General features: G+C 52.0%; 1 long non-coding RNA gene across 3 annotated transcripts in view; it reads left to right on the top strand.

Annotated features, from left to right (window-relative positions):
• Positions 1-12,355, top strand: part of LOC143963478 (uncharacterized) — a 126,398-nt gene that overhangs the window by 73,102 nt on the left and 40,941 nt on the right. For all 3 annotated transcript variants that reach the window (XR_013270972.1, XR_013270971.1, XR_013270973.1), the window contains one exon: positions 6,980-7,140. This is a non-coding gene — a long non-coding RNA (uncharacterized LOC143963478). The remainder of the gene's footprint in view (positions 1-6,979; positions 7,141-12,355) is intronic.

Here is a 12,355-nt window from a genome sequence, read left to right as displayed (position 1 = left end):
CTGGGGTGGCGCGTCGGCCCCCCAGAGTCCGTCCTTGGGCCAAGGCTGGGGTGGCGCGTCGGCCCCCAGAGTCCGTCCTTGGGCCAAGGCTGGGGTGGCGCTTCGACCCCCAGAGTCCGTCCTTGGGCCAAGGCTGGGGTGGCGCGTCGGCCCCCCAGAGTCCGTCCTTGGGCCAAGGCTGGGGTGGCGCGTCGGCCCCCCAGAGTCCGTCCTTGGGCCAAGGCTGGGGTGGCGCGTCGCCCCCAGAGTCCTGACTTGGGCCAAGGCATTTGGTGGCGCGTCGGCCCCCAGAGTCTGTCCTTAGGCCAAGGCTGGGGTGGCGCGTCGGCCCCCAGAGTCCGTCCTCTTTAGAGCTTTCTAGGGGAGGACGAACATAGGGGGACTCTTATGACAATACATATTAAAATACATCTAAAACATCTTCATAAAATTTTCCATGACAGATTCCTGAAAAATATAAAATAAAAATAAAATTTAGAACCTGCACCAGAGTCCGACCTTGGGTAGTCCCCATGTGACATCAACCCATGTGACCAACCCATGTGACCAACCCATGTGACATATACCATGTGACACCGCCCCATTGTCACTATATAAGTGGCCGCGCAGCGCGGCTCTGGCATTCCGGCCGGAGAGATCGTTGAGGCAACATCTCCTGGGGAAGAAGAAGAAGAAGAGCGGAAGGCGACGACAGCGACAGCGGCGACAGAAGACCGGGCCACCGCCTGTAAAAGAGCTAGAAGAAGGCGCGTGGCCCGGCAGAAGAACCGAAGAGGGGGACAAGACCCCCGAAGTCGGGAGAAGAGGCCGGCGGCGGGGAGGAAGAAAGCCGGACTCCTCCGCTAGTAAAAGAGCTACAAGAAGATAGCGGTGGAGTCCGGCGAGAAGACCCCCGAAGACGGAAGACCCCCGGAGCTGTGCAATAAAATATTTTATCTCGTGTGTTGTTTTTTTTTGTACTTTTTTTCACAGGTGAATGGGTAGGGGTACATTGTACCCCATACTCATTCACATAGGGTGGGGAGCCGGTATCCCGGGGCCCCCTTATTAAAGGGGGCTCCCGGATTCCGATAAGCCCCCCGCCCGCAGACCCCGACAACCAACGGCCAGGGTTGTCGGGTAGAGGCCCTTGTCCTCATCAACATGAGGGCAAGGTGCTTTGGGGTGGGGAGGCCGCGCGGCCCCCCCTTCCCCAAGGCACCCCCCCATGTTGAGGGCACGCGGCCTGGTACGGCTCAGGAGGGAGGGGCGCTCGCTAGCCCCCCTTTCCTGGCCGGCCGGGTAGCGTGCTCGGACAAGGGTCTGTTGTGGCCTTTGGGGGGGACCCCCACGCCGATTTTTTTCGGCGTTGGGGTTCCCCTTTAAGTCCATACCAGGGGGCGGGGCCTACCTGGATACCCGCTCGAAATGAGCAGACTTTTCTCCGGGCGGGAAAAGTCCGCTCATTTCGAAAGTACAGCAGACTGGCACACACACAGGCGGACTGTCCGCTCAAACCAAGTTTGAACGGACAATCTTACGGAAATTCCGTAAGACTTTGTTCGTCAGACAGTCCGCTGAAAAAGTCCGCTGAAGCCCACACACGAGCGGACTGTCCGCTCAAATGTGTTTCGGTGGACTAAGTTGGGCAGACAGTCCGCCCGTGTGTACGTGGCCTGACACTTTTTTTTTTTTTTGCAAGAAAATTACTTTGAACCCCAAATATAATTTTTTTTTAAAGTAAAGGCCCTACAAATTAAAATGGAGGGTGTTTCATTTTTTTTTTTTTCACACAGTATTAGCGCAGCAATTTTTCAAATGCATTTTTTTGTGAAAAAAAACGCATTTTTCAATTTTAATGCACTATTATGCCCAAATGTTTGAGGAAATAAAAAAAGATGATCTTAGGCCGGGTACATGGATACCAAACACGACATGCTTTTTAAAAATAATTTTTTAATCATTTTTATTGTTATCTCAGGGAATGTAAATATCCCCTACGATAGCAATAGGTAGTGACAGGTACTATTTTTTTTAGAAAAAATTGTAATAGCAATCTATGTGACAGGTCCACTTTATGGAGAGATATGGGGTCAATAAGTCGGGCCCCCGACTGTCATAGAGATCTGGTCACCGGAAATCTCTATGGTAGTCACCCAGAGGCAGACAATTCTTTCTCCGGGCCCCTGATGGCACGGGAGATCCCAGGGAAGCACTGAATGGTGGCGGGAGGGGACGTCCCCTCCCGTTGCCTATAAGAACGATCAATCGGTGGAACTGCCGCTATGATTGTTCTTATCGTGCACAGAATCGCCGGCCGGAAAGATTGATATCTGAATGATGCCTGTAGCTATAGGCATCATTCAGATATCCCCCCACAAACTAGAGGATGTAATTTTACTATGGCCAGTATTGAAGTGGTTAAGGAAGGATCCAGTCCGTCCTGAAGCTCTGTATAGCACATGAGCGTTCAGCAAAGCCAATTGAAATAAATAAACAGACACTTTCTTGTACCAGCATCTGACCTTACGGGCAACTAGGTACGGCGCCAACAACTGGTCATGGAGGTCCACCCATCCCATATTTTGGTTATATTCATGGACACAGAGGGGTTTCTCCTCAACACCAGTCGCCGTAGTAAGTTGGACTGTCATGTCTGCATGAAGGGAGGTAAGAACGAAAACATTCTCATTATCCGTCCTCTTCATAGCGAGCAAGTTATTACACTGCAAGCAGGCTCTCTCCCCCAGGCTAAGATGGGAATCTACAAGCCACTGGGGAAAGGCCTGGCTATAAGGTCGCACGATGCCACATGCTCCAATCTGATGATCAAACAAATGACTAAACAGTGGCACGCTCGTGTAATAATTGTCCACGTACAAGTGGTACACCTTTCCGAATAAGTGTGACTCCAAGTCCCTCACAATCTTGCCAGCGCTTCATATGTAGTTAGGGCAGTTTGTTGGCTCTACGTGACTATCTTTGCCCTCGTAAACCATAAAACTACATGTGTAGCCTGTGGCCCTGTCACAGAGCTTATACATCTTGACCCCGTATCTGGCTCGCATGCTGGGAGGGTACTGTTTGATGGGGAGGAAATAAGTCTGCAAAATGTTGGTGGTTTACGAGGGGCCGAATTTTATAGAGCCGATTGTATCCAGGGTCTCCACGAGGACGACAGAGTTCCTCATTAAAATGCATGAACCGCAAGATCTGCTCGTATCGTGCCCTGGTCATGGAGGCAGAGAACACGGGCATATGGTGAATTGTATCAGTGGACCAATATGACCCCAACTCATTCTTTTTGGTTATGCCCATGTTGAGGGAAAGGCCCAGAAAGATCTTAAATTCGGAAACTGTAATTGGTTTCCAATCTCTGGCAAGTGAGGACTGGGGAATAGTGGCGTACAAATAGCTTTGGTCCACAATAGCTCTATAGAGATCTTCGGTGAAAAAACGCAAATAAAAAATCAAGTGACGTAAAATCAACTGTTTCTACCTGAATGCCGGGTTGGCCAGTGAATGGGGGAAGTACGGGTGCTGCAGAAGTGGTGGGTTCCCAATCAGGATTGGCGAAAGCAGCAGGAAGGGCACTATGGGCACAATGGGCCTGTGTTCGTCTTCTTGGTGGCAGCGGGGCACTACTTGTGCTTGCCACCTGACCAGCTTGAACTGCACTTATGGGCCTTGCCACGTCAGCACGTGCTACTGCAGTGCTGGTTTGACTACAACTAGGGTGTACTAGGCCGCTGGTGTGTGCCAGTTTACCAGAAGGATGAGTGGCGCTAGTACTGCTCTGCTCCATATGAGGGACCTGCGGTTCTTGCACATCAACAACAGAAGAAGTTGTTTGGGGTCTGGTACGCCTGACCTTGGCAGGGACCACAACTCCATCGTCAGAGCTATCTGTCATGGAGCCGCTGTCCTCTACAGGATCATATTCTGAGCCTGAATCTGACAGATGAGTGACCTCCTCTTCACTATCTGTCATGCTCAGAAACGTGTAGGCCGCTTCACTAGTGTACCTTCAATTTGCCATTTTGGGCTCTAAATTTAGTGGTACACTAGTGAGACTCACGGATAAAAAAAATCCTAGGCTGTCAGCGACTGTATCAAAACTGCTAGCGATCGCAGGGCTCAGGCCTGACTCTGTGAATGCTGCAGTTATGCGTTTAGTGTTTTGTAAGTGACAGCGATCAATCGTAAACTTGGGTGTGCTGGGCATATGTGCTAAATGCAGGTTCTAGCAGGTATTTGGGTTGATTCCCGCTAACACTGTGTTTTTGGGAACCCTAAACTGCTGGGGACGCTAGTATAGATCTTATCAGATATCGATCTGTTCAGATACTATACCACTAAGGGAGGTGTATGCTGCATGCATGGGTGTTGGCGGTACTGGCACTAACCTGACGCTGCCTGGGGTGACGCAGACCCTATCTGACCCTAAAACCTAACTTGTATCAGCCACCGGGTGATCAGGGGGTCAAAACTTTATTAGGTAATAAATGGTGGGTGCCCTGAAACTATAAAAAAACAATCTAACTGACCAGCGTCACCCGTAACAGTTATACGATGATCACTGGTGAAAGGGTTAACTAGGGGGCAATCGGGGGGGTTAAAACCTTTATTAGGAAGTATATGGGGGTCCCTGACGCTATAAAAAGCTGCGGAAACCTAAATTCCTACCTGCCTAACTAGCGTCACCTGTGACACTAATACGATTGTTTAGTGATCACGGAGTTAAACCTTTATTGGGGGGGTTCCTAGACCTAAAGGGGGCTAAATCTAACTGCCCTAACAGTTATTACAGTCACAATGCACCCATGCAGTAAACAATAAAAAACAAATTGATATTGGTGACAGGGGGGTAATCGGGGGTGACAGGGGGTGCAGGGGTGTGAAATGTGTGCCTGGAGTGTTCTACTGTATGCGTAGTGTTGTGCAACTCGTTTTGGACGTCTTCTGTCCACGGGAGCCGGAGTTGTAAAAACTTCTGCGACTCATGCAGAAATCAAACCGCGTCACTTCCGGTGCGGCTCCGTCACTGAAACAGCTGACGGCGGGGCTTTACTGCGCATGCGCGATTTCACGGCCCTTGATCGTGCATGCGCGGGAGCTAGCCACGGTTAAGAAATATGCTCTCGGGCGGGCGGAGGCGGAGAGATGGTTTAACGACAGAAACAGCCCCGCCCACTCCACTAACAAGCTGCGAATCGCGCATGTGCAAATCTCATGTCCAGGGTCCAGAAAAAATTATGGACTCGAGGGGGTGGGCGGAGGCGGAAAGTTGGTGGGAGGGGGAGATAGAGCGGAGCTTGGAGAGGGGGGGGCGGGCCCCGTGCATAGCACTGAGTCCAAGTACAGTACATTGTTCTGCCAATAAATACGCCGCCTCACTGCGCCCATCAAACGCTGCCTCACTGCGCCCATAAAACGCCGCCTCGCTGCACCCAACAAATGCCCGGCAAACACTTCACTGTGCCCGTCAAAAGCTGCCTCACTGTGCCCGTCAAAGGCTGCCTCACTGTGCCCGTCAAACGCAACCACTGTCATGCTCAGAAAATGCTCAGCCTTAGCTGTGCTCCCTGGGCATATGCTGATCACCCATCCATGCTGCTAGAGGGAGCCCAGACGACCATAAATGAGGGACCTGCATGTCATAGTAAGTGAAACAATCCCATATCCCACTCCATCTTCCCCGAGAACAGGGACCCCCCCCCCCTCTCTGAGGACATGGACCCCTTCTCCCCAAGACAGAGACCCTCTTCTCCCCCTGGTGACAGGAACCCCCTTCTCTCCTGGGGACAGGGACACCCTTCTCTCCTGGGGAAAGGTACCCCCTTCACTCTTGGGGACAGGAACCCCCTTCACTCTTGGGGACAGGAACCCCCTTCACTCTTGGGGACAGGAACCCCCTTCACTCTTGGGGACAGGAACCCCCTTCTCTCTTGGGGACAGGAACCCCCTTCTCTCTTGGGGACAGGAACCCCCTTCTCTCCTGTGGACAGGGAACCCCTTTTCTCCTGGGGACAGGGACCCTCTTCTCTCTTGGGGACAGGAACCCTCTTCTCTCTTGGAGACAGGATCCCTCTTCTCTCCTGGGGACAGGATCCCTCTTCTCTCCTGGGGACAGGATCCCTCTTCTCTCCTGGAGACAGGAACCCCCTTCTCTCTTGGGGACAGGGACCCCCTTTTCACTCTCCTGGGGACAGGGATCCCTTCTCACTCTCCTGGGGACAGGGATCCCTTCTCACTCTCCTGGGGACAGGAACCCCCTTCTCCCCTGGGGACAGGAACCCCCTTCTCCCCTGGAGACAGGAACCCCCTTCTCCCCTGGAGACAGGAAAACCCTTCCCCCCTCTGAGGACATGGACCCCCTCCTCCCAAGACAGAGACCCCCTTCCCTCCTGGGGACAGGGACACCCTTCTCCCCCGGGGACAGGAACCCCCTTCTCACTCTCCTGGGGACAGGGACCCCCTTCTCACTCTCCTGGGGACAGGGACCCCCTTCTCACTCTCCTGGAGACAGGGAAAGGGATCCTATCTCACCTGGGGGCAGGAACTCCATCTCCCCTGGGAACGGGGACTTCATCTCACCTAGGGACCCCATCTGCCCTGGGGATCAGGATCCTGTGTGTGCCAACCTTACTGCCCTGCCTGCCATGTGTCCTGTGTGAGGGCCCTCCTGTGACAGCTCTTATAAGGCCTTCATTCCACTGTGATCCCCCTACATGACTGATCACTCTGTGTGCACCCCTTACTCAGGGAACCCCTCTGTTTGCTCCCCCTATATGTCTGCATACTCTGACCACCACCTGTACCATTTTCACGTCCTCTGACTGCCTCTTGTATCCTGTGCACATGTTCCGACCACCTCTTGTACCATGTCTGCAGCCTCTAACCACTTCCTGTATCCTGTTCGCAGCCTTTAACAGTCTCTTGTATCCTGTCTGCAATCTCTGACTATCTCTTGTCTTTTAACGTGTCTGCCGTCTCTTAGGGGGAGTTTGGAGAGGAATCAAGAGTGAGAGCACCGCCGGGATTGGGATTACGGGAGGAGTCAGATGTGTATGGACTGTGGAGAAGAGACTATAGACTAAAAACCAGAACCACCAACCTGGAGCCGTCTAACTGAGCCCTGCACGCTGAACCGTAGAGGAGGTCAGTGACAGAGCCGCCAGGCCAGTCTGGGGGGGTGTCACTGATGTGAGGGGGGAGTGAATGCAATTATGTAAGAGGGCACTGAGTCTCGAACCCCCCCCCCCCCATTACATTTGCCGGCATTCCCCTTTACATCAGTATCCGCAGGATTCTTCCCCCTTACAGTGCAAGCGAACTCAGATGTAAAGGAAAATGCTACAGAGCATGATCTAAGGAGGAACTCTGATGAGAGGGTTGCTCTGGTCACTAGAGACCACTTTATATCAGAGTCCACTGCATTACCATTTACATCAGAGTTCCCACTTACATCAGGGTCTTCAGCATTGCCCTTTACATCAGTGTTCCCCTTTACATCAGGGTTCACAGAGTTCCCCCTGTAATATTAGAAGGGATGGCGGCCCAGAGACATGTCCAAAGTACACAGAGGATACATGGGATAGATTAGAAGGGTTGGAGGCCTCCTCTGTTTTCCCTGGACATCCATCCCATCTAATCTAACCCATGTATCCTCTGCCTCACTGCGCACTGACAGGGACCCCCTTCGCTCCTGGGGAAAGGTACCCCCTTCTCCCCTGGGGACAGGAACCCCCTTCACTCTTGGGGACAGGAACCCCCTTCTCTCTTGGGGACAGGAACCCCCTTCTCTCTTGGGGACAGGAACCCCGTTCTCCCCTGGGGACAGGGACACCCTTCTCCCCTGTGGACAGGGACACCCTTCTCCCCTGTGGACAGGGACCCCCTTTTCTCCTGGAGACAGGGACCCCCCTCTCCCCTGGGGACAGGGACCCCCTTCTCTCCTGGAGACTGTTGTGGAAATTTTAGATGTATTTATTATATGTATTGTCATAAGAGTCCTCCTGTGTTCATTCTCCCCTAGCCCGCTCTAAAAGAGCTGACTGGGGCAGACTGACGCTGGTTGAGATCCGTTAGGTAGTGGATAATATCTTGGGCTTGGAAAAAAGGTGTTTGTGGAGTGGGGGTATGTCCGCCAGCAAAAGGGCCCCTGTACATTGTACAGACGATCGTCTGGGGACATGTGCTCGCTCTGCAGGCATTGGCTGTGTGCGGATGTGTGCACATCGTCTCTGCTGTGTCTGATCAGCACATGGAGATAGGCGGTGCACATCTGTAGATGGCTTTCCATTCACAAGAGATGAAGAATTATCCAAGTATACATTGTTCTCTGGAACAATGTATATATTAAGGATTTCTATCAACGGAATTATAATCATCGTTCATTGGTTTTGTATGGTATTGTATTGTCCTTATATGGGCATTAACATCCTGTTACTGCTGTGAGGTCACATCCTTTGTGGGAGGTGTTCAGCTGTTGGAGGCAAACCCTCCAGGGCGTGGCTTCCAGTGGGAAAAAGTAAATAAAAAGCTTGGTCAAGGGCTCGCTCTGGCTTTGCTGACGAAGCAGAAGTAAACACGACTGTTGATGTCTCTTTAATGGGTAACCAGGGAGGGGCCTGGCTGAGGAGCAGCCAGGCTGAGATGAGGATGTAGGTTGCATTGGGGATGTCTGGTCATTGGGATGAATGTGTTGGAAGGTAACCTGAAAGCATTATATCATTAAGACGGAAATGGGTGCTTATTGGAAGCACAAAGTAGGTAATGGGCTGCGTGCATAGCATAGCAGCCAAATCACCACGACAGATGGTGGGCCAAGGGATTTATGGACCAAACAAAGCCCCCCTCTGCACAGGCAGAGAGGGGGAGAAGAAAACCCAGTCCAGGACATCAAAACGTTGTTGTCCTGAAAAGGGATACGTCTTCTCTGCCTGATGCATTGGGGAGGTTCTGCTTTGTGAAAAGAACAATTTTCCATCTTTTTGAGATAATGCTGGAAGTTTGATTGTGAGAATGTGTGTGTGTGTGTGTGAGAAGGTGTGTGTGTGTGAGAAGGTGTGTGCGATTTGGATAACAAGTTTGTAATGCATGTGAGAAATGGATGAATTTTGATTTTTACCCGTTTGTGTGCCATGCGGCCTTGTGTTGAATGGGATACACCCTGTGGGAAGGGGAAACAATGGCTTGTTATGCTAGCTTTGTTTGAGAAAAGAGGCGATGTTTGAGCTGGCCTGGGATATATTGTGTTATATTGTAGTTTTATGTGGTGTTTTTGTTTCATTGGATAACGTGTTACTAAGAGTGCATTCTCAATTGTGTAGTAAGATTACATACTTTTCAGTGGAACTGTTCCTAAACTGTGTGTCTAAGTGTGCATTTTCAAGTGTGTGGGTTTGTGGGGAGAGGTTGTGGTTTTGGCGGGAAAGGACGCCATTTTGTTGGGCCCTAGCTTTTGTTGTCTGCCATGTGACCAAGCTTGGTGGCCATTTTTGAAAATCTGAGCATCTCTATAGGGGAAGGTGCAGACACCATTCCTTTGTGTGTGAAACCATGTGACATGAACCACCATCTTGTTCTTAGACCATGTGGTCTGGGCACCTCACTCTAGGTGCCATCTCCTTTAAGTGAATTCTACTTTTGTACCTTTTATGTGATTTTTCAGTTAAGCTATTGCATTTTCTGTAGTGAATTTTTGGTTTTCAGTGTAAATCTCTATTTTGCGTTGAATTTCAGTGGATGGTGAAACTAGCTTGAACTGAGGTTTTGTACACAGCGGTGTTATTTTTATTTTACAAATGTATGGAAGTTTCACAGAGGGCAATTCATTGTTTTTTTTTTTTGTTAGGCTTGTATTGTATAGTCTGCATATGGGGCGAGGCTTCCCCTCCCTTTTCCTGTAACATTGATATGTAAATGAACTTGTTAGCTGGGTTCATGCTACAACCTTTTGGAGAGACAGGAAGTTGGTGGGAGGAGTCGGGGTCTTCTGACTCATGTTTGGAAGCACAATGTAAAATAATGGCGTTTGAAAGAGTGTTCTAAGGTTTGTACTGTAATACAGTTTTAGGTAGAGAGCAAACAGCATCCATGTTGTTTGTTGTAATATCGAGGTACAGAGAGAGAAGCCACATTGTTCTGTAGAGTAAGCGGGAGCAATTGTGTTTTCTGTGCTGCTAAATCTGGCGACGCAGTGTATGGGCGTACAAAGGAAACGCTTGTGTACGCATACACGGTGAGGGGTAGAGAATTAATTCGGGGGGTGATAACACCTCAGGTGGAGTTTCTAGTTGAGGGACTAGCTGTAGTCCGTTGATCCACACAGAAGACACCTGGCGGTGGTACCGTGTCACTGATGTAAGGGGGGAGTGAATGCAATTATGCAAGAGGGCACTGTTATAAAGGTTTCCCTCTGAGGAATGTGGTCTCTGGTCACCAGAGTCTCCCCCCCCCCCCCCCCCCATCACATTTCCCGGTATTCTCCTTTACATCAGTGTCCGCAGGATTCTTCCCCCTTACAGTGCAAGGGAACTCAGATGTAAAGGAAAATTCTACAGAGCATGATCTAAGGAGGAACTCTGATGAAAGGGTTGCTCTGGTCACAAGAGACCACTTTATATCAGAGTCCACTGCATTCCCATTTACATCAGAGTTCCAACTTACATCAGGTTCTTCAGCATTGCCCTTTACATCAGTGTTCCCTTTTACATCAGGGTTCGCGGAGTTCCCCCTGTAAGATTAGAAGGTATGGAGGCCCAGAGATATGTCCAGAGTACACAGAGGATACATGGGTTAGATTAGAAGGGATGGAGGCCCAGAAACATGTCCAGAGTACACAGAGGATACATAGGACAGATTAGAAGGGATGGATGCCTCCTCTGTTTTCCCTAGACATCCATCCCATCTAATCTTACCCATGTATCCTCTGCCTCACTGCGTCCAGCAAACGCCTCACGCCGCCTCGCTGCGCCCAACAAATGCCCAGCAAACACCCCACTGTGCCCGTCAAAGGCTGCCTCACTGTGCCCGTCAACCCTCTTATACCCTGGGGAAAGGGAGCCCCTTCTCTCCTGGGGACAGGGAGCCCCTTCTCCCCCCCTTTGAGGACATGGACCCCCCTCCCCCCTGGGGACAGAAACCCCCTTCTCTCTTGGGGGACAGAAACCCCCTTCTCTCTTGGGGGACAGAAACCCCCTTCTCTCTTGGGGGACAGAAACCCCCTTCTCTCTTGGGGGACAGAAACCCCCTTCTCTCTTGGGGGACAGAAACCCCCTTCTCTCTTGGGGGACAGAAACCCCCTTCTCTCTTGGGGACAGGAGCCAAGGCTGGGGTGGCACGTCGGCCCCCAGAGTCTGTCCTTGGGCCAAGGCTAGGGTGGCGCATCGGCCCCCAGAGTCTGTCCTTGGGCCAAGGCTAGGGTGGCGCATCGGCCCCCAGAGTCCGTCCTTGGGACAAGGCTGGGGTGGCGTGTCGGCCCCCCCAGTCCGTCCTTGTGCCAAGGCTGGGGTGGCGCATCAGCCCCCAGAGTCCGTCCTCTTTAGAGCGGGCTAGGGGAGGACGAACATAAGGGGACTCTTATGACAATACATATTAAAATACATCTAAAACATCTTCATAACATTTTCCACGACAGATTCCTGAAAAAAATAAAAATAAATTTAGAACGTGCACCAGAGTCCGTCCTTGGGCCAAGGCTGGGGTGGCGCGTGGGCCCCCAGAGTCCATCCTTGGGCCAAGGCTGGGGTGGCGCGTGGGCCCCCAGAGTCCATCCTTGGGCCAAGGCTGGGGTGGCGCGTGGGCCCCCAGAGTCCGTCCTTGGGCCAAGGCTGGGGGTAGCGCATCGGCCCCCAGAGTCCGTCCTTGGGCCAAGGCTGGGGTGGCGCATCGGCCCCCCAGAGTCCGTCCTTGGGCCAAGGCTGGGGTGGCACGTCGGCCCCCCAGAGTCCGTCCTTGGGCCAAGGCTGGGGTGGCACGTCGGCCCCCCAGAGTCCGTCCTCTTTAGAGCGGGCTAGGGGAGGATGAACATAGGGGGACTCTTATGACAATACATATTAAAATACATCTAAAACATCTTCATAAAATGTTCCATGACAGATTCCTGAAAAAAATAAAATGGGCCTTGGTCTAAGGCTGGGGTAGCGCATCGGCCCCCAGAGTCCGTCCTTGGGCCAAGGCTGGGGTGGCGCGACGACCCCCAGAGTCCGTCCTTGGGCCATGGCTGGGGTGGCGCGTCGACCCCCAGAGTCCGTCCTTGGGCCATGGCTGGGGTGGCGCGTCGACCCCCAGAGTCCGTCCTTGGGCCAAGGCTGGGGTGGCGCGTCGACCCCCAGAGTCCGTCCTTGGGCCACGGCTGGGGTGGCGCGTC

The sequence above is a fragment of the Lithobates pipiens genome, unplaced genomic scaffold (genome assembly GCF_037356315.1).
Source record: "Lithobates pipiens isolate NorthernLeopardFrog02 unplaced genomic scaffold, aLitPip1_a1.2 Scaffold_8, whole genome shotgun sequence".
In the NCBI taxonomy this organism is placed as follows: domain Eukaryota; kingdom Metazoa; phylum Chordata; class Amphibia; order Anura; family Ranidae; genus Lithobates; species Lithobates pipiens.
The sequence above is the reverse complement of the archived record's forward strand: the minus strand, read 5'-3'. Positions and strand labels throughout refer to the sequence as shown.